At 39.5% G+C, this 19,557-nt stretch overlaps 1 protein-coding gene across 2 annotated transcripts in view; it reads right to left on the reverse strand.

The window, feature by feature from the left end:
• Window positions 1-4,335: 4,335 nt before the first annotated feature.
• LOC121090935 (intraflagellar transport associated protein) overlaps window positions 4,336-19,557 on the reverse strand; it is a 65,241-nt gene continuing 50,019 nt past the window's right edge. Inside the window, exon 11 of one of the 2 annotated variants that reach the window (XR_005828780.1) lies at window positions 4,336-4,378. The gene's annotated coding sequence lies outside the window, so the exon portion shown is untranslated. Of the gene's footprint in view, window positions 4,379-16,706; window positions 18,031-19,557 lie in introns of those variants that run through there. The other variant, XR_005828781.1, reaches the window with a different exon arrangement.

Here is a 19,557-nt window from a genome sequence, read left to right on the forward strand (position 1 = left end):
CAGCTGTAGAGCCTGATAAAGTCTCCCCTGAGCCTCCTTTTCTCCATGCTAAACAACCCTAGTTTCCTCAGATGCTCCTCATAGGTTTTGTTCTCATGTGTAGTCTGGGAGCTTAACATTTCAGAGACATCCCAGTATTTTCAGTGGGCTGCATGTGAATAGGAGAGACTATATAGCACTTCTTTTTATACACTTAGTTTGGACCGTCCAATGGCATTGACTGGACAGTGAGATGGGCAAGTGGAAAATATTACATATCAGCTAAAAACTGGATGACAAAACCATATAACCTATGTTTGGGTTTTGTACACTCTTCCTTTCCACACTAACCCTACCCATCAGTGTCATTTCACAGTGATGCTTCTCACTGCAATCCTCCATCTGCTTTACCCACCCACCAACCCTCTCACAGTCTTTGCACCCATCTGTCCTTATGCCATGGTGCCTTTCTTTGGACTATATCAAATGCAACTATTTCCCTGTAAGGATTAGGACTGAATTTCAATCATCCCAATTATCAGCTTTGTACCCATAACTACAGTTACCATAAGCCCTGTTTTCTTTTGTGTGTGACCTTCTTCTGATGTTAGAGCTGGATAATGACTGAAAAAAAACCTGACAGGTACTCCTTTTTTTTTTTGCCCTCCCCTTCCCTTCCCTTCCCTTCCCTTCCCTTCCCTTCCCTTCCCTTCCCTTCCCTTCCCTTCCCTTCCCTTCCCTTCCCTTCCCTTCCCTTCCCTTCCCTTCCCTTCCCTTCCCTTCCCTTCCCTTCCCTTCCCTTCCCTTCCCTTCCCTTCCCTTCCCTTCCCTTCCCTTCCCTTCCCTTCCCTTCCCTTCCCTTCCCCTTCCCTTCCCTTCCCTTCCCTTCCCTTCCCTTCCCTTCCCCTCCCTTCCCTTCCCTTCCCTTCCCTTCCCTTCCCTTCCCTTCTTTCATAGATTCCACAAAGTACAGTGACAAATCTGGATTAAGCATACCTTTCTAAGCCCCTGTGTCTTTGTTAGAAGTCTGTTGCTTTTCCTGAATAATCTTAGAAATGAACAATTTCTGATTAGTAAAATCCCATAGCTCATCTTTCATTCAGCTGTGATTAATGTGTAAGACCCTATGTTTCCTAGAAGGAAGGTTTGGGGCTTTATTGGTTGTGTATGGCTGTGTATGCAGCCCATGAAGTATACTCCAACTTCACACTTTTCCTTTTGAATTCAGCTTTACTCTAAGTAGTCTGTGTGTGACACACAGGCTCTTCAACATAGGCCTCCCATGACTGCATCCAAAAGAGTGTGCCTGATAGATAGCATTACATATGATCTATTACAGGCTAGTCACACAGAGAGATATAACCATGCACACTTATCTAGTGTTTTTTGTATACAGTCCCCAGCTTCCTTATAGATAGGTAGGGCACAGTGTGGAGGGCTGTGTGCAGAGACTGGCTGGTGACTTCCAGCAATTAGTTTTGGAGGTTCAGGGAAATAGCAATCTGATACCATTATAACTTACAGCTGGCCTCAGCCACAGAGAAAGGGCAAAGAACAAGAGAGAAATTTCTATCTACCAGTACCTTTGTGAGCTCGTAATTTTAGTGCTTTCCATTTCCATTCATGATTTATACAGCAGTCTGTTCTATCTGTTAAACACAGGAGACATGAAATTCTTAGGAAAATTATAAGGTCTTGATCGTGATTATTTAGCCAGAAGTTTTTCAGTAATTGTGATACACAAAACTGTGATACATGAAAGAACACTGTACTATAAAGTACCATAAAACATGTCAGAAACCAGCTGTCCTGACACCTACTTGACCCAAACTCTGTCTTTACTCATGACTGCCTAATTCCTTTTTAAGCCAGAAAGATTTTGCAATTATTTTTGTAACTTTCTGTAAAATTTGGGAGGAAGGGCAGAGAAATATAATAGTAGAGATATACATTACACTCTGAAATCTGTTTGCCTACCATCATAGAGTTTCTGCATGTTTTGAAAACTTGTTGAAAATAGCAGACCCTCCATATTATTATTTTTTTTTTGGAGTCCCTAAAAGAAGGCAGATTTTTAGCTACTTGCAGATCTGGCTTCACTCTAAAAAGAGGAAAGAATCTCGTGGCAAAAAAAGGTGGTGAACTGACATGTTTCATCATTCTCTTAGAAATATCCTTCCCAGGGGATCTTCTGAGATTAAGACTTCTCCCCTACGTCTGCCTTTCTTTCTGCAACCTGAAGTTTGTAGGGAAGGCCACCCCCTTTCCTATACTCTTTATGCCTCACCCATGTGGAGAATCATTTCCTCTATTATCTCCACTGTCTTTGAGAAACTTGACTCCCAGCCATCCCCTACGGTTTGCTCCCATTTTTTGTTTGGAGAGAAGACGATGAAAGAAAGAGTAGGAACACTTCACGTACAGCCCAGTTATTGATGCTGAGCCCTGTCCACAATGAGGTATCTGTCAGCACCTTTTGCCATGTCAGCAAAACCATTGACAGGCAGTCTAAGACAGAGGGAGAAAAAACAAGGGCAATGAAAACAGAAAATATCATTCATAAAATTTGTTTTTTATGTAGATGCTGCTTTATAGGATATTTTAATCCCTTCAAAATCAATCCAAGAATGATTTGAAATAATAAAGGAATATGGCTTAATTCCTGGCTATAAGATAAATGACATGAAAGAAAACTTATGAAGCTAAGTGGAAGGAATACAGACACTATTGGTACTCTGGATATATTTGAACAGAAACAAAAGGGACTGAGGTATATAGTTATCTCTCAAAGACTGATTTTAAATCAAGTGAAGGGACTCATCAAGTAATAAAACATTTCCCTGAAGCAGGTTCCCTTTTTCTTAGCACACAAAATAGAGATAATTGAAATAGAATTTCATGAAATAAAGTTTTCTTCCAGTATTTTTCACTACCGTTCTTTGAGAAACAGAAAGAAATGGTGGATAACTACATCTCAAAACTCCAATGAGACACACATTGTGGAATAAATACTATGCAGGCCTAGTGTGCAATGATGCTATTGTGGATGCTGATTCAGTTTATAATGGACATAGCTAAACATAATGAGATCAAAAGTTTATACATCAGAAAATTAACAGAATTAATAAAGCTATATAATTTATTGGTCAATTAAATCAGGAAATATCACAGTACATTTACTGAGCAGAAGAGAAAATAAACTAGCATTTTCGCTCGTTGTTAACCTCACCTTTATGAATGACATCTAATTTCACAAAACATGTAAGAAGGAAATGGATACAAAAAACTTATAGCTATATAACCAGAGCCAGAGGATGTTTCAAAACTTACCACGTAGAAACGGTCTTCAAATTGCACCTGTTAAGCTCTGTCTTATTTTATGAATGCTGATACTGATCTCATATATAGCTGGGTTCCCTGTAGCCTGGTTATGAATAGCTACTTGATTTGGATGGCTCTCTGCCCTCTCAGCACACCATGGAGATCATCCACCACTGTGTGCCGTGGGAGAGCAAACAAAACAGCCCAACCCCTGAGGCTGAATATAAGGCCTTTGGATATTTGTAAGCTGCTAGAAAAACTGAAAATCATGCAAACAAAATAGGATGAGGTCCCTCCAGCAAACCTTGCCCGAGTGCCCTCAAAGAGGGTTTGTCCCTCCTCAGGAGGAACAAGTGGTTCCACCACAGTGATTTGGAGCAAGACAGTGGAAGCATCATGCTGCAGTGAGTTCACATTCCTTGAGTCCTTCCCCCAATTTAAGTCTCCTTTCTTCTCCTCCTGCCCTGCCTACAGCCCAACGTTAAGCTTACAGCATTCTTCACAAGCCAGCCTGGCCCCACCTGAGCTACAGCCACTGCCCCTTGGAACAGGAGCACTGCAGCTTTAGAGCAGTTTCCCAGCCAAGGTTCATAGATGCTCAGCTCACCACTTCAGTCCCCATCACCACATGCCCATGTGTGGCAGCCTGCCTGGCCAGGCGTGCACAGCTACAGCCATGCCGCCAGGAGAGCCCAGGCACAGCATCGTAGCAAGTCCTGATCCAGAGCATGCCCTCGGGCTGCACCGGCAGGCAGCAAGGCTCACTTGGGGAGAGTCCTTGAGGAAAACCTCAAGAAAAAGCATAGTAAGCATAATAATGCAGTATAGTTAAAAGCGACAGGATTCATTGTGCCAAGTTTGTTTGACAAAATGGAATGAAGAACAGAATATCAATAGACACACATTAATAAAAGATATCTTACGGATTTTCATCCATTAAATATATATGGCTTAATTCACTTTCTATTATATTCACCTGGTGAAGAGGGCTTTAAACTAAAGTTGCCAGGGGAGGGTAACTTCAGTCCATCCCATTCCTACCAGTTCGATGCCAGTGCCAGCAATAGATGCCCAGAACCTGGAGAGGGATCACAGATCAGCGGGAGAACATCTGAAAAGCAGCAGAAAGAAATTTCAGCCACTACAGCCAGTAAGACAGCTTCATCCAGGGCCCAACTTAAATGTCTCTACACAAACACGAGTAGCATGCGGAATGACAGGAGGAGTTGGGACCCCCAACATAAGAAGGACATGGACCTGTTGGAGCGAGTCCAGAGGAGGGCGTCAAAGATGATCAGAGGGCTGGAGCCCCTCTCCTATGAGGACAGGCTGAGAGAGTTGGGGTTGGTCAGCCTGGAGAAGGTTCCAGGGAGACCTTACAGCAGCCTTCCAGTACCTAAAGGGGGCCTGCAGGAAAGCTGGAGAGGGACTTTTTACAAGAGCATGTAGCAATAGGACAAGGGGTAATAGTTTTAAACTGAAAGAGGGCAGATTTAGATTAGATATTAGGAAGAAATTCTTTACTATGAGAATGGTGAGGCACCAGCACAGGTTTCCCAGCAAAACTCTGGATGCCCCATCCCCGGCAGTGTTCCAGGCCAGGCTGGATGGGGCTTTAAGCAACTGGTCCAGTGGAAGGTGTCCCTGCCCACAGCAGTGGGGCTGGAAGTAGACTACCTTTAAGGTCCCTTCCAACTCAAACCATTCCATGATTCTATGATATGTTTTTCCTGGTGTGAATCAGGAGCAGATTCCTTGAACAGCCTTCTATATCCTAAACATAAACAATAATAACTGACAATAGTTTAAAGCTGGTTTGAGAGTTATTTCAAGGAGAAGGATATGAAAAGAAATAACGAGATAAACAGGCCTGAGTTCAAGTTAAAAAGTAGGTATTTTAAAATGCTTTTCTTTTGAGAACTATCAGGCAGCATGGATATCATGAGGTTACTGCAGGGAAAAGAAATGAACCAACAAATCTCTCCAGATTGCCGGAAGCAAACAATGCTTAGCACTATTGTCAGTACAGTTTCTCCCTCGTGGGTTGAACAACGCTTGAAAATTATGATTAGATACAATCGAAACAGCCAGTGTACACAACAAAAGGTGGGAGAGAATGCATTGTTAAGAAAAAGCCAGTTAATGAATTTTATAACAGCGAGGCAAGAGGTAGCTTTCAGAGCATATTTAAGAGGAGTATGATCTATCTTTTTCTCTAACATGCACACAAACTTTTGAGATACATTAGCTTAGTGACAGCTGTGAATATAGAATTCTTTAATGTGGGGAGGAAAGAAATCTGTAAATTACTTTCACTGAAGAGAGTTCCTTGAATCTTCAGCCCAGAAATGGGCTGATTATAAACTCCAGACTCACTGTTTGATGTTAGACAAGATGACTTCTGTTCCTGTTCACATGCAAATCAGTTTAGTGACTACTGCTGCTCCTTACTGATGTCATCAAAGTCGGTGAAGCAAAGACAGAGCAGAAGACATGGCTCTTTTGTATGTGTTTTTCTTTTTTTCACCATTTTTGAGTCATGCCTACACACACACACAAAAGCTTTTTACTATGTAGTTTCAAAATTAAATGTGTGTTATAGACATGTGGTTTGAAAGGCTAAAAAAGGAACTAGAATATCTTCTTTCTTTTACCATATTAATCAAGAAACTATTTAGGTAAATTATGAATAAACTAGTTAAAAGACAGACCACACATATTTTCAGGGACTGAGAAATAAGTAATTACAGTTAACGGTTTCCAAGGTATGTTTTGCTAAAAAGATACAATTTCCAGTCTATAATACACTTCTATTTCATATATAATACCTACTCTTCTGTTAGTGATATGGAAAAACAGTTTCTGTTGTCAAGAGTTCTACTTATTTTCAGTTAAAATCAGAAATTAAAATAGGAATTATTTCCATTCCTTAGTGTCTTTTTTTTAATTATGCATATACAATTTTAAAACTGTATTTTCCTGAAACGTGGATAATCACTGTATTAGTGATTAGTAAGATTTAATAGTTTATTTTATGTATTCAAGTTAACAATGTCTTAATATTATCACAGCCATTGTGATAGCGTTTTCCATAAGGGGTTTTTGAGAACATTATCTGCCAAGAGAGACTGTATCTGAATAGCTAAGTATAAGATTTCACTCTAAAGAGCAACTGTGGAAATAAAACTATAAGCAAAGACAAAATACCATGGGAGGGTATCTTAATTTCTGATGGACATCTCTGATTATAGTTTTATGATTTCTTCTCCATATTGTAAATAGAGAGAAGTCAGTCAAACAAGATTATATTAATTTGTCCTTGCTCCTAAAGTTAGGGAATGTTTTCAATGTATTTGATTTGTTTTAGATTAATATAAATGACAAAGACTTTCAGAACAAGGTATTGTGTGTTTCAGTGTAGCAGGCAGCATCTGTTCTGTCTCACAGAATGGCAGCTACCTCTGCAGACTGCCAAGTCCCATAAATTTAATGGTGCAGTCTACAGAAAACAGGATCCTAATGGTTATATATCTAGAGACAGAGATTCATGGTGCTAGAAAGGCCCATTCAATCATCTAGTTGGACTTTCTGTATATTGAGGGGCTCTTAAATTTCACACTGTAGCCCACAATGCAGGAGTAAATACATAGCTAGTCATCTGTATCACCTATGGCAATTTGTAATGAGCTTCAGAAGCCATACCAGCAGAGCCCTCAGGGTACACAGGAAGGGACTGCCAGAGCTTCTAGGACGGAAGAAGGGCATCAACCAGAATGGATGCTTCTCTCAACCTGTTTCTTCAGGCTCATTTTCATTCACATCTCTGCTTCTTTCACATAAAAGTCTGGTGTCGTGGGTCTACAACTGTGTGTGCAGTTACTGAAATACAGACTGGCTTCTTCTGCAGCCTAACAAGGTATAGCGCTTGAGGCCAGAAGTTTGGAGGGAAAACAGTCAGGCACTATAGGAAGAGAGAGTAAGATGGCAGGTCTGCATTTCTGATGGTGGGGGTTCTGAGATTCTGATGGCCTTCATTAAGCATAAGCTTTCTGGTGTCTGTAAAGGCTGAAATTAGCATGTACCAAGCATAGTAAATAGTAAGACGGGTAGTGTCAACACAGAAGACTCCAGGGAAAAATGCTTGATGTGAAGGTCAGGAGCTTTACAGTGTAAACTCCGGCGGTATCACAGAAAATACGCCAGGTTTAGAATTTAACCAAGAAACCTAGAGTCTTTTGAAGCTGACTTGAGGATGAACCACAGACACATACTCAAAAATTTGCATTCACGGTTTTACATGTGTTCCTGAGGGTATAAGCAGGTCTTTCCAAAAGATCTCAACATGCAGCAGTTCATTAGAAATGCAACGACTTGAAGACATGGAGTTGTCCTGTCTTTCCTACTAATCTGTATTGCTGAAATGGCACTTAGCAGAATGAGACACAGATATTTGCTTTAAAATATTGTAGAAACAAACTTTGAAATGCTATACCTTGACATGTGACATCCTGCAACAGACTTAAGATTTGCTAAACTCAGCCTCCAGTGCACAGTTTATGATTGTCTGGCATAACAGGCCCACGCTGAATTATATGACCATCTTACTGGGGACAAGTATCTGTTTACTTGAACTTGGAGACAAGCTATTAATTCATAGAGGTCCCTATATTAAATACATATACTATATACAGTTTTCTGTCACTACAATGCCTTTTTCTTCCTTTGTTGCATTCATTTCCCTCTTTCATTAATCTTGCTTTCCAGGTAGTTGGTTAAGTCAATGTATTTGCACTTGGCTCATGCATTAATCTCTCCAAACTATATGACATTTTGCATACTGCACACCTTGTCATAAATTATTACTTACTTCATAGTATGTATCACTGTATTTCTAAGCACTGTATATAAAGGTAAAGCAATGCATCAGTTACTGGAGACTCACAAAATAATGTTGACAGAAGGAAGCCATTCACAAATAGAGAAATAATGAAGATTTCTTTTCAAACTAACGGCCATTAGGGAAAGTATTTTAAAGTTCAGCAAGTAGTTTGAATTTTAATGTACAAGTTTACTAACACAACTACTAGAGCTGGCCACAAATTCTAAGAAGGATAAGAAAATGTCACTGTGCTACAAGATAAGGAGTCACTTAATCTTCTCTGTCTTATTCCTTCCTTTGTTCAATTTTCTTTTATTAACACAAGAACAACAGGTTTCGTTAGGTCTTGAAGCATTTTTTTTTATTTTCCTTTGCTGAAGTTCAGTTCTGTAGTGAAAAATTAACTAGCTGGGGCTTCATACAGTGTCCGTCATTCTTTGCGACTGGTTGCCGCCATATGAAACAAAACAAGGAGCTCTTAGTATATGCAGTGAGAAAAGTTAGATAGACTAACTCAGCTCTTCAAATAGTGGGCACAGCACACCGCTCCCTGGATACAAATCATCCCAGTGTCACTGATCATCCCTCTGGAGTTCTGGGATCTCACTGTTTGCCCTCAACAGGGAACTAATTTTTTTTAGAATTGAACTGTGTTCCAATGGGAAAAAGAAATAAATCAACAAAAGCCATTTTCCTATCAGTCTGACTAATTTGACACCCTTTATTAATCAAGCAAATGGAAAATTATATTCATCCTCATAGTCTTTTATCCAGGCACACAGTGGTAAAAGACAAGCAAAGATGTAAAGCCTCCAGGACACCAACAAAGCCTTTTCTTCTCATAGTCACAATGAGATCTGAAATATTCCTAATGTTCAAATGATTACTCTCCTGTCTGACTTCTCGTATGTTACGCTTACACTGCAGTCTGAAGGTTGCTGCAGCTGTTTCCCATGTTGTTGAATTCCCACCAAAATGTTGTTGAATTAATATAGCTCTTGCAGAAATCTGCAGTTGTGAGCACAGAGGTGCTCAAAATGGTTTCAAAGTACATTATAAATGTTTGCTAGGAGTGGTGCTCAATGCTTTAATTGTGGAATGTCCCTAGTAACAGTAACAAAAACCCACTCAACGCATCAGGTAGTAAAAGAATGTCATGTGAGACCCCCTGTTCTACAATTTCAGGTGCAAGTTTGGTGGTGGTCACATCTACTGTACATTTTCAAGTCCTTTTTTTTTTTTTTTTTTTTTTTTTTTTAATACCAGGAATACACGTAGATGCAAGGCAGGTGTATTTAGACAGATGTGGCATGGAATGATACCAGTAAGCTTAATACTTGAGCACTGAAAGTTTAGTCAAAAAAAGTAAGCGTGTGTCAGTTCTTCCTGAGGGCAGAAGAGTTGCTGCAAAATTGGACAGTGCTACTTATCTACTCTGACTTACTTGATGTTTGTTCCGTATTTTCCTGCATTCTTTCTGATACATTGATCTGACATACTGCCCAGGTGTGGAATAAATTTGGCATGCCCTTGCTTCTCACCAGTATTGATGCAACGGCTTTTCCTATGCTTGCTTTCCTGAAGGAATGGCTGTCCTCAGGAAAGATCTATTTCCTCCTTCTCTTAGTTCAACTCTAGAATAAAATCGAAACTTTGTTTTATTCTGTAGATTGTCCCACATAAATTTCTTTTTATCTCATAAGTCAATTACATCAGTTAATCATAAAGAATCTGGCAACATTACTTGATGTATGTGTGGGGCAATATATAAATGTCAAATCTTGTTGCTTCAGGCTAGATGGGAAATGCTGCTTATGAAATGTTTTAGAAACTGAAAAGGCCAGAGTATTTCTAGGCTGGAGTTTACCAGCAACTTAAGTGCCCTTATCCCTGAAAGTCAGGCAACACATAAGCTGAAATCAGAGCTGTGACATTTGCAATTATTTTAAAGCAAATACATGTGCCTTCAGGGATAACATTTAAAGAAAACAAAAACTTAGACAACAGACTTTTCTTTCCCTCTGTCTTTCGAATGTTCAAAAATTTTCTGTTGCTGACACCAATGAACCATTAATAAATTAAATTAACAGGTACATGCTTTCATCATATCATGGGAGGAAAATACATTAATTCCTTCTTATTGTCCAAGACGTTAATTGCTAAGGAAGCCCATATTTTAAAGGGCCAGGATAGAAGACTGGACTTGAAGCTGGGTTGAGTTTCTCTTATACTGATAACATCAAAGTCTCCTTCCCTCGCATGTTACTGGAAGTCTGGTGAGTTCCCAGGAGGGCTGGTTATTGGCAAATCCCTTCTCACATGAATTTCTGTTCACTTTATATTACTGAATTCCATCTAATCCACATAGCTTCCACTCTCAAGGGAAACCATTGCCCCCTGAGTGATGATCTGGCCCTTTTCTATATTGAAAGCACTTCCCAACATTGCCACTAGTAAATCTTATTAGCAGATACATCATTTTTGTATCACAGATATTGAAGAAAGAAGAAATAGCATCATCATGCAGTCAGCAAAGATTATGGCCGGGAGATCAAAACCGCTCTCTTTATAGCCCACAAACACAGATCCAGTCTTTGTTTTCAGTAGCAGCAACAGCGCTGAACACGAAGACAAAAGCGTGATTGCTAATGGAACTGAGTATCTCAACAGGCTTCTGTGGAAGAAGCAAACCCCCAGTGATCTCAATACAGTGAACCAGATACACTTCATCCAGAACTGCAAAAAACCCAACAGACTGAGTCACAAGTTGAGTAGTAAGACTTTTAATAAATTTTCAATGTTGAAAACATTATATGACTGGGAAGAGAAAGGTAATATCTTTATGGAGAGGGTAAAAATCAATGCACACTACTGCTGGTCCACTACTCCGATCTCAACAAAGCACTAGACCAGATATTTGAAGCAAGGAAAAGGAAGGAAAATTAGGTCTGCATTTTCTTTAATAGGAACTAATTTTCAAGACAATAGATTAATATGACTGGACAAAACATCTGTCACAGTATAGCATGAAAAATGTTGGAATATGTTTTAAGCATCTTGTTGGAGGTCTCTTCTACTGCTGCAGATGTCCAGACCACCCAAGGCAAGCAGTTTCCACTGGGAAGTAATAAAGAGTGCAACTTCAAATAAAGTTTGCAAGAAAACAGATTGCCCAGTGATGACAGGGTAGTAGAGAAGAATAGAGAAAGATAATCAGGATAACACAGCCATTTTCTCCACTAGTCATTTTCTAGCCTATGTCACTACATATGAGGACAAACTGGTTTTAATTGTGATGCAGGTTGGTCAATTGTGTTTCCAGAGTCCTCTCTGAGCAACTTGTGTTTTATTCCATCCACACCCGCAGAAGTGAACGGGGAATCTCACCCTCTGCCTCTGAAAGAGCTTATTTTATGTCTGAAACCCACCCAATAAATCCTTTCTATGTACTTCATGAAAACAGGATTGTTAATCCAGCATCTGTATGTGAAGTTCACACTTTTTCTGTGTGGCTTTCCCATGAAAGAGAAAATATATTATGTACTAGGGATTTTGTGGTTTGTTACCATTAAACCTCGACCAAGTAAAATATTAGCAGAGTAGGAGAGTAAAGGTACATCAGCTGTGAACTAGTGATGAGTGTTAAACATCACAATCTCTGTAACTTTCTAGCTGTCAATCAGTACTCTACAGCATCTGCCTTTACTACCTGTAGCTACTGTATTTCTCTTCAGTATCTTTCCCTCATTGAAATACTTCTAACTGCTCAGTGGAAATAAATCTGCACACCAAGGAGGCCTTGCTGGGCATCCTGGAGACTTAATGCTTCAACTAAAAAAATGACACTCTTACTGTCCTTTAAAAAAGATTGGCAGAAGATGCTGCAGAAGATCATTGTGCCATTAATACAAAGTGCCAAAAGCATAATTTTTTAGCCTAAGCAATAATAGAGCAACTGATAAATGTTGGGGGGGTTAGCACTTGTTTGAGACTAGGGAACTAGTATGTTACTTATGTGTGAGGGGAGAAAACAAGCAAAAGCCAGCAGGGATTTTTTTTAAGGTGTGTGTTATGGAATGGATCTTTTTAATGTCCTTCTTTCTACATTAAAAATGTTTAGCTTAACTATTTTTCTGCACTTCACAGATAATATTATTTACGAAAGGGATTTATCTTTTTCTTACTAGTAGTATTTGAGTCTGTTTCTTGTCCATTCAAGCTCACACTTAAAATAGAACCAGAATGATGCAGGAGAAGCAAGTCGCTTAGGCATACAGGGTGGTGAATTTCTTGGTCTTGTGAGTGTAGGCAGCTGGGCCAAGGGCTCCTGATGAAATTAATCTGGATTGTTAATCTCCAGCACTGTGGCTTGTCAAGCAAAGAGTGCAGAAAATCACAGTAGTAATACATACCCAATGCACTATTGACAAAGGTGTTGGGCAAGTGGGAACTTGGCAGAGGCTGAATAGGGAGAAATGAAAGAAAAAAGCACTGGCTGAAGGGTTATGGAAGCTATCATAGCATTTCTGAGGCAGGAAGATGGCAAGATGGAAGGAGCTTCACAGGCCACACAAAGAGGCTGTTCTTAGGGTGGGTAATAGGACTAAAAGATTAGTAACCATGTCAGTCTGCCCCAAGGAGACGGTGGCATGGGAGGCATGTCTGCTGGCTCGTGTGCAGGGTCAGAGGTCTCTACAGTCTAGCTGAATCGCTCAAGGACAACATATTTCAAGAAAACTCACTACCATGTCCACTTCTTATTATTAATTTATCTTGTTAAAAATTACTGACAGTAGAAATAATGATCATAACATGTAGATTATGTTACGCACCTAAAAAGAAATTGTATGGCACTTATGTTTCCTCCCTTAATACATTTTTTAAGGCCTCGGTCTTGGTTGTTGGATGCAGGGAGACGTAGGAACTACTGAGACACCAAATTTCTGACCAGCAGTTGTTGGCAAATTGCCATTCCCATTTTTTCCACTACCACTTAAGCTAAGCCTCCTGTGAATCAATAAAGAAGATGTGGAATTGTAGGGCTCCTGATCTTCATCATGGAAACATACCCCTAAAAAGGACTTTAGGCATTGAAAAAAAAACCACTTAATTTCCCTGTTTTTGCTGTACCGACTACTTTAACCCATTTTCAGTAGTTTCAGATGGCTTTTATTTACAGTAACCTTACCAGCAACATGATCCAAATACTTGTTTAATTGCTAATATTTATTTTTTGCTGGCCTGTGAGTGTATGTGTTGTTCACAAAAATCAACCTATACCCAACCGGTTTGAAAGTACTGAGCTCACAAGCATGAATCTAAGCAGTTGGTTGAGTGTGGCTTACTTGGAGTACTTGCTTTCATGCTTTGGGATTTAATTTTTTACATTTTAGTTCACGTTTGTGTCTGGTAGAATGGGGAGAAGGGAACAAAGACAGCACAGTATTGCTTGTTAGCTAAAAAAAGCTGCCTTTTCCTTCTTGCACTATAAGAGGGCATCTTGAGCCCTTGGCAGCTTTACCCTCGCTCCCCCTTCGCTCCCACTTCGCTCCTTACTCTCCCACTCGGCAGGTAAGGTAGCGCTGTGGAGGGCAGTCCGGGGATACCTGCTGAGTGCACTGCTCCTACCTGCCACTGAGATCCAGAGTTGAATCCAGACTCTTAGAGCTAAGGAAAATTGGAATAACCCAGTAGCGGCTGATAACACGTCTAGGCCTAAGAGCCTGAAAAACAGAATGAAAAATACTGATTAATTTTGTGTTGGTGAAATGGAAATCAGCTGAGCCGTGACAGAAGTGTAGAAGAGGGTTTGTCTGTCAGGGCACAGAGCTCAATAAAGGCATAAAAAAAGCCAGGGAAGACTGTGGCTTGGGAACTGAGCTGGTGGAGCTGCAACAGCACACCAAAAGCAGGACAAATATGAAAGACCCAAAGGGGTTCTGTGCCGAGAACCCTCCATGGCCGCGGAACCCAGAAACTCACCCTTACGTGTGCCTAAAACTTTTCCTGCTAAGTTCTTCTGCAATGCTGTAATTTCTTTGTAGACATTTAGGGAAGCTTATATTTAGGCTAGAAATCTCTCTGAAAGTGAGAGTTCATGCCTAGCTTGTTTGAGCAGTAAAGCTTTCTTTTAAGAGGGAGAAACCTTCACAGTTCCCGATTTCTCTGTGTGCCTGATGGGTAGAGGTTTTTATTATCCTAAGTGCTCCTCTAAGGCAGGTGTATTTGGTTTCATGGAATGAAACTAATTAGTCATATATTTTTCCAATACCAGCTACATTATTTCTGCAAAACTTAAACTGTATCAGTGCTTAGAATGCATATAAATAACGAGTGCTAAAAAGAAGGGGGGGGGGGGGGGCGGGGGGAAGCATTTTTCCTATACTTTACTCTCTATTTTAATAGAAAACAAAACCAGTGCTACCATGTACAAGTATAATGCTCCCTGAGTAAAGCAGCATTCTACTGCATCTACCTATTTATTGCGCAGTAAATGAATATTGGCTGGGGAAGTGCCGCATGACAGTCGTTCAGGAGTGGTGCAATATTGCCACCATGTGTTCTGCACCAAGAACTGGTTTTACAGTATCAATACTCTCCTTTTCATGAATAAAAATAAAATCAAGGGTAACTAAGTAATTTCTCCCCAACAAAATATTTTTTATGGTGGACTTAGGTACTAGGAAACAGTTCTCAGAGCATTCTGGAACTCTTATGTGATGCTCAGCAAGCCCTGCATTGATCTTCTAATCCCATTTCCCAAAATGAATCACATACTTGGTCTTATCCCTTTAATCTTTCTTGTCCAAGACAGAAAAAAAAAAAATCCAAAACTTTTTAGTTAGTGACCTTTCTTCTCTCCCTTTTTCAGCTTTCCCTTAAACGTTTCCCATCATCCATTAGTCTCTTAAGAGAGTCAGCCAGCTAGCAGCACACTTGGGAGTCTCTTATTGGTCTGTTCTCATGGAGCACAACTTGAGTTAGGAATTAATGATCCCAGGCCTAAGTGGAAAATTCAAGAACTGAAATAGATGAGGAGGTTTTTTTCTAGAAAATACTGTCTTTCTTTAATATTATTGCTGAAACTTTCAAGCAGCATGTTTCCTCAAGTAACCCAATGAAAATCACATTCCAGTTAGACTGGGAATGAGTAGCCATACATGATTGCCTTTATGCATCAGTGATATTTTCAATCATCTTTGACACATTCCTCTGTCTTTCACAGGGATTAGGTCTTGGCTAACTGTGATGCTGATCCCAGCACTAACAGAGTGCCCAAACCATCTACTTTTGATGTTGAACGAGATGAGAATATATTTTTTTTCCTCTTGATGAAGAAAGCTAAACATTACAAACAGAACCTTAGTACAATCAAAATACGGCAGTGTGAATGCATATTATATTTTTGCTGTTCTTCACTTGAAGGAACTAAAAAAGTATATAAATGTATGGCATCTGTGATGATAAGAAAGACAAATTTAAATAACAAAAAAGGTGGAGGTTTTGTATAATCCCGATTGATGGGAAGGTAGAGGGCTGCATTGGAACACTCATGCCACAGATGCAAAAAGCAAGTATGTGTACGTACCAGCAGCGTGGAAAACAAATATATTTGTTTTTAGATACATTTACCAACTGAACTCAATTAAGCCTGATCATCACAGTCAAGGTCACTGAAGCTACAGTCCCCAGTTGCTCCAAAAGACTGGCAGCAACCAGCTGGGTGCAGGAAGGACCAGGTACTGCATTAGCCCTTTCATTGTACTGGCTCTCTTAGGGAGCCATAAGCACATTTGACACCTATCCTCAAGACAGTCACTCTTTACTGAATTAAGTGATGCAAATTGCACCTCTCTCTCTAATGCCAGGCAACGTCATGCAGCCATTCTGGTTACTGACTTTGCCACCCAGGTCAATGCCAAGTATTTTTACTGGTACTCAAGCCTAGAGAGTGCTTCTGACAGTGCTCCTTACATACTGATATTTTCCAGCCCGATTTTTTCACAATTCAAATTGTTAGTTATTAAATCTAAGATTTCTAATTAAATTAAATCTCTAAATAATACAGAACACACTAGCTCAGAACATACCAGTCCTGTGGTACAGCACTCACAGCCATGATTCTGCACCTCTGAAATTCATTTCTAGTTCAGATTTGCCTTCACGTTGATGCGAGAAAGCTTCCTCTCCCATCTCAAGTCTTTCCCTAATTATAGTTACTATCTTCCTTTTATAAACAAATCCCTCACCAATTGGTTCTTCTCTAAGAAATCAGAAGAAACAGAAAGCATGTGTATTGTTCCTCACTTGTACAGGTTTTTATTTTTCATGGTTTATGGTCTTGGGATATTAGAAAAATATGTGATAGTATTTTATATGAGTTTAGACAGCTATGAGTGAATGAATTCATGAGAGATTCTCTAATGGTGGACCCTTTCTTTTATTATTCAGCTTTTGGATACTTGATTCTATAACTCGCCAGAAAAGACCAGGCAGACCTCAGTAAGAAAAGCACAGTGCTGGTGAATACATTCTGAACAGGCAAGATTTATCAGAGAAAGTGATGTGACCCAATTGTACTAGTTTAGAAAGACAAGAAAATAGACTATCATCAGAGACAGATCAAGAAGAATCTTAATATTCTATTCTTTCAACAATGTCACGTAACATCACTAATGATACAAGAACACACATTATTTGTAAAAAAAAAAAAAAAAAAAAGTTGTTTCTTGTTATATTTAGAAGATTTGAATTAAAAGTGTCATTTAAAAACCCTATTCTCAGCCAACACAAGAAATGTAATTGTTTTCAGCTGAGAGCTTCAGGCAAAAACTGGTTTAAGAAGCAGCTAGTAGCACCTACTGTAGATGATGCTACTACAATTTTGCTATCAATAGTTCACAGCTGCACAAGAGTTTGAGGATCATAAGTTCATGACAGAGGATCATTTCCACTCCTCATTTCCATTCAGGAACAACAGAAAAGATCTGAAACCTGAATATGCCGAACGTAGAGGCCGCCTTAGGGTTCGAGGGTCTGGTTCAGTCCCCAGTGTGGGTACAGGCTCTGAAGTTTAGCTCAGATTTCTCCAAATTTTTGGCAGGAGGAGACATTTCAGACTCTTCACTGAAATTGGCTTTTTGTTTACTCCATTTAGCCTGGCTTCTATACAAAAGGCCCCAATAACTTTTGTGTCACACACACTGCAAATGAACAGATAATTGCGTCAACCCAGCAAGAGCATGACTCACTAAGTGAGCAATATCCATTTTCAACAGGGCAAAAATATTGGTGTAGGCCCATTTAATTGTTCTGTGATACAATTTAGCACTGCTATAGCATGTATTAAATTAATTAAAAGGCTTTCCTTCCTATCAAAGGTATAATCAAGGCAATTTGCTTCCAAACATAATCAAGAAACTATGCAAGGAAACCTTAGCAATACAAGCTATTTTTTCATGTGGAAAGTTAATTGATTTTCTATCATTTTTCCCCTCTGGGAGTCAAATGAAGCTTTACAAAAGTTGTTGTTCTTTTATGTGTAATTGGTCCACTTGAACTTTTAGCAGTTACCTGAAACTAGGCCAGCAAAGTACTTTTTTTCTCCCCTTCTTCTGAGAGATTGCATCAACCATCATTAAAAAAAAATGACCTAGGGGTCACAGAAAACTCCAGAGTGTTTGAAACAATTAACATTTAAAACAGAGAAACTTTACTGTGAGGTAGCAATCGGTTTCCTCTCCCATTGAATACATCAGCAAACATCCTTCTGAATGTTAATAAGATGGGGGGTGGTTTGAAGAAACGCATTTTTGTTTCCTCAGTGCTTGACACCACAAGTAAAATTCCATCTGGAAAAGAAAGGTTAGGGAAGGTGAACTCAGAAGCAAAATTGAACACTCAGTTAAACCAACAAGTGGTAATCAGTCTAGGTGTTGGTATTCTACCCCAGCCATTCCTCTGGGGAGGACAGGACGAGGTAGGATTATATGGAGGCATGTTTTGGAACAGAAAATGAGTAAAGATTACATTCTCCTCTAGGGAGCCTCCTGGTAAACTGCAGCTCCCTGGAAGTGTCCCAGAGAACTGGCAGCCTTATACATGAGCCCAGCTACAAGAGACGGCAGTGAGAGTCTGTGTGTTTGGTATGTTGATTCTGATAAGAGCTACAGTGGGAGGGGAGTATCAAGAGGAATTTCTAGTGACCAAAAGGCAGACTCTTCTGTAGTTGACTGAACTGAGTTTTGTTCTGAATTATTTCAACCAGTAGCACCTCCCTGATCTGGGTAATACAAACGCTTCATAAAAATAGAGGCTTAATACAATGCACATCTATTCAAATTGACGTGCAGACAACCAAAGGGTTTCAAAGTCCTCTTCAGCTCTCAGTACAGATAAGGTTCCCTTTTTGTGTTGAAAAATGTAGCAATGCCTGTTGTTTGTATATTACATTATATTATATTGATTGCGATATAGCATGACAGTTAAGACCAATAAAAGCAAGGAGAAAAAAGCAGTAAAAGCAGCATGCTCTGCAAATACAAATTTAACAGTGGTTTTGGATTCTGGAAAAAAAATAACTTCACATATTCCAAAGTAAGATCAAATGTGGTGTCATTTACTTAGGTAAAGAGAACAAGGCTGAACCATGAAGTCATGAGCCACAGATCTACATACAGACACCAGACCTCTCAAAGCCCTAATGTGGTTCTGATCCAACATTCCACTTCAAAATTATAAACTAAACTGATTTTTTAAGAGCAGAAAAAAAGCACCATCTCTCCTATCTTACTGTGCAATTGTAATGCAACTAGGCTGTTCAGAAAAAGCACATTATTTAAATAATACATCATTTCTCATTTTTGCAAATGCTGGCTGCAATGCTTCATAAATGGGTTGCCAGCCTGTGTACAAATCAAATCTGTAGAGATGCTCTGGAACTAAAACAGTCAGACTGAACCTGCATCACTAAACCGCACCATCCCTTTTTCCATTATCAGAATTGGAAATCCCAAGATAATAACTATCTTAACAACTAAAATTCTTCCGACTTCAATCATTCATTTTCATGTACCTTAGCCTTACGAGGGAAAATATTAATCAGATCCAACTCCTGGCTGATGCAGTGGTTTGTTCCTATAGCATATTCTCCAGTATTTTTCAGCTTGCTTTTAACTGACCTTAGCAAATCAGTTCCACCAACTTCCCTTTGTAGTACTTGTGGAGTCTAGCATATCTAAATTTCAGCAAGTTGTTTTTCCTAAATTAAATATTACATCATTTTATTTCATTCTTATTTTCATCACTTCTGTTCAGTGCACTCCAAGTTATGTGTTTTCAGTATCATCCTTGAAGGATGACTTTAATCTGTTGCTTCT

This window comes from Falco naumanni, chromosome 7 (genome assembly GCF_017639655.2).
Source record: "Falco naumanni isolate bFalNau1 chromosome 7, bFalNau1.pat, whole genome shotgun sequence".
NCBI classification, from domain to species: domain Eukaryota; kingdom Metazoa; phylum Chordata; class Aves; order Falconiformes; family Falconidae; genus Falco; species Falco naumanni.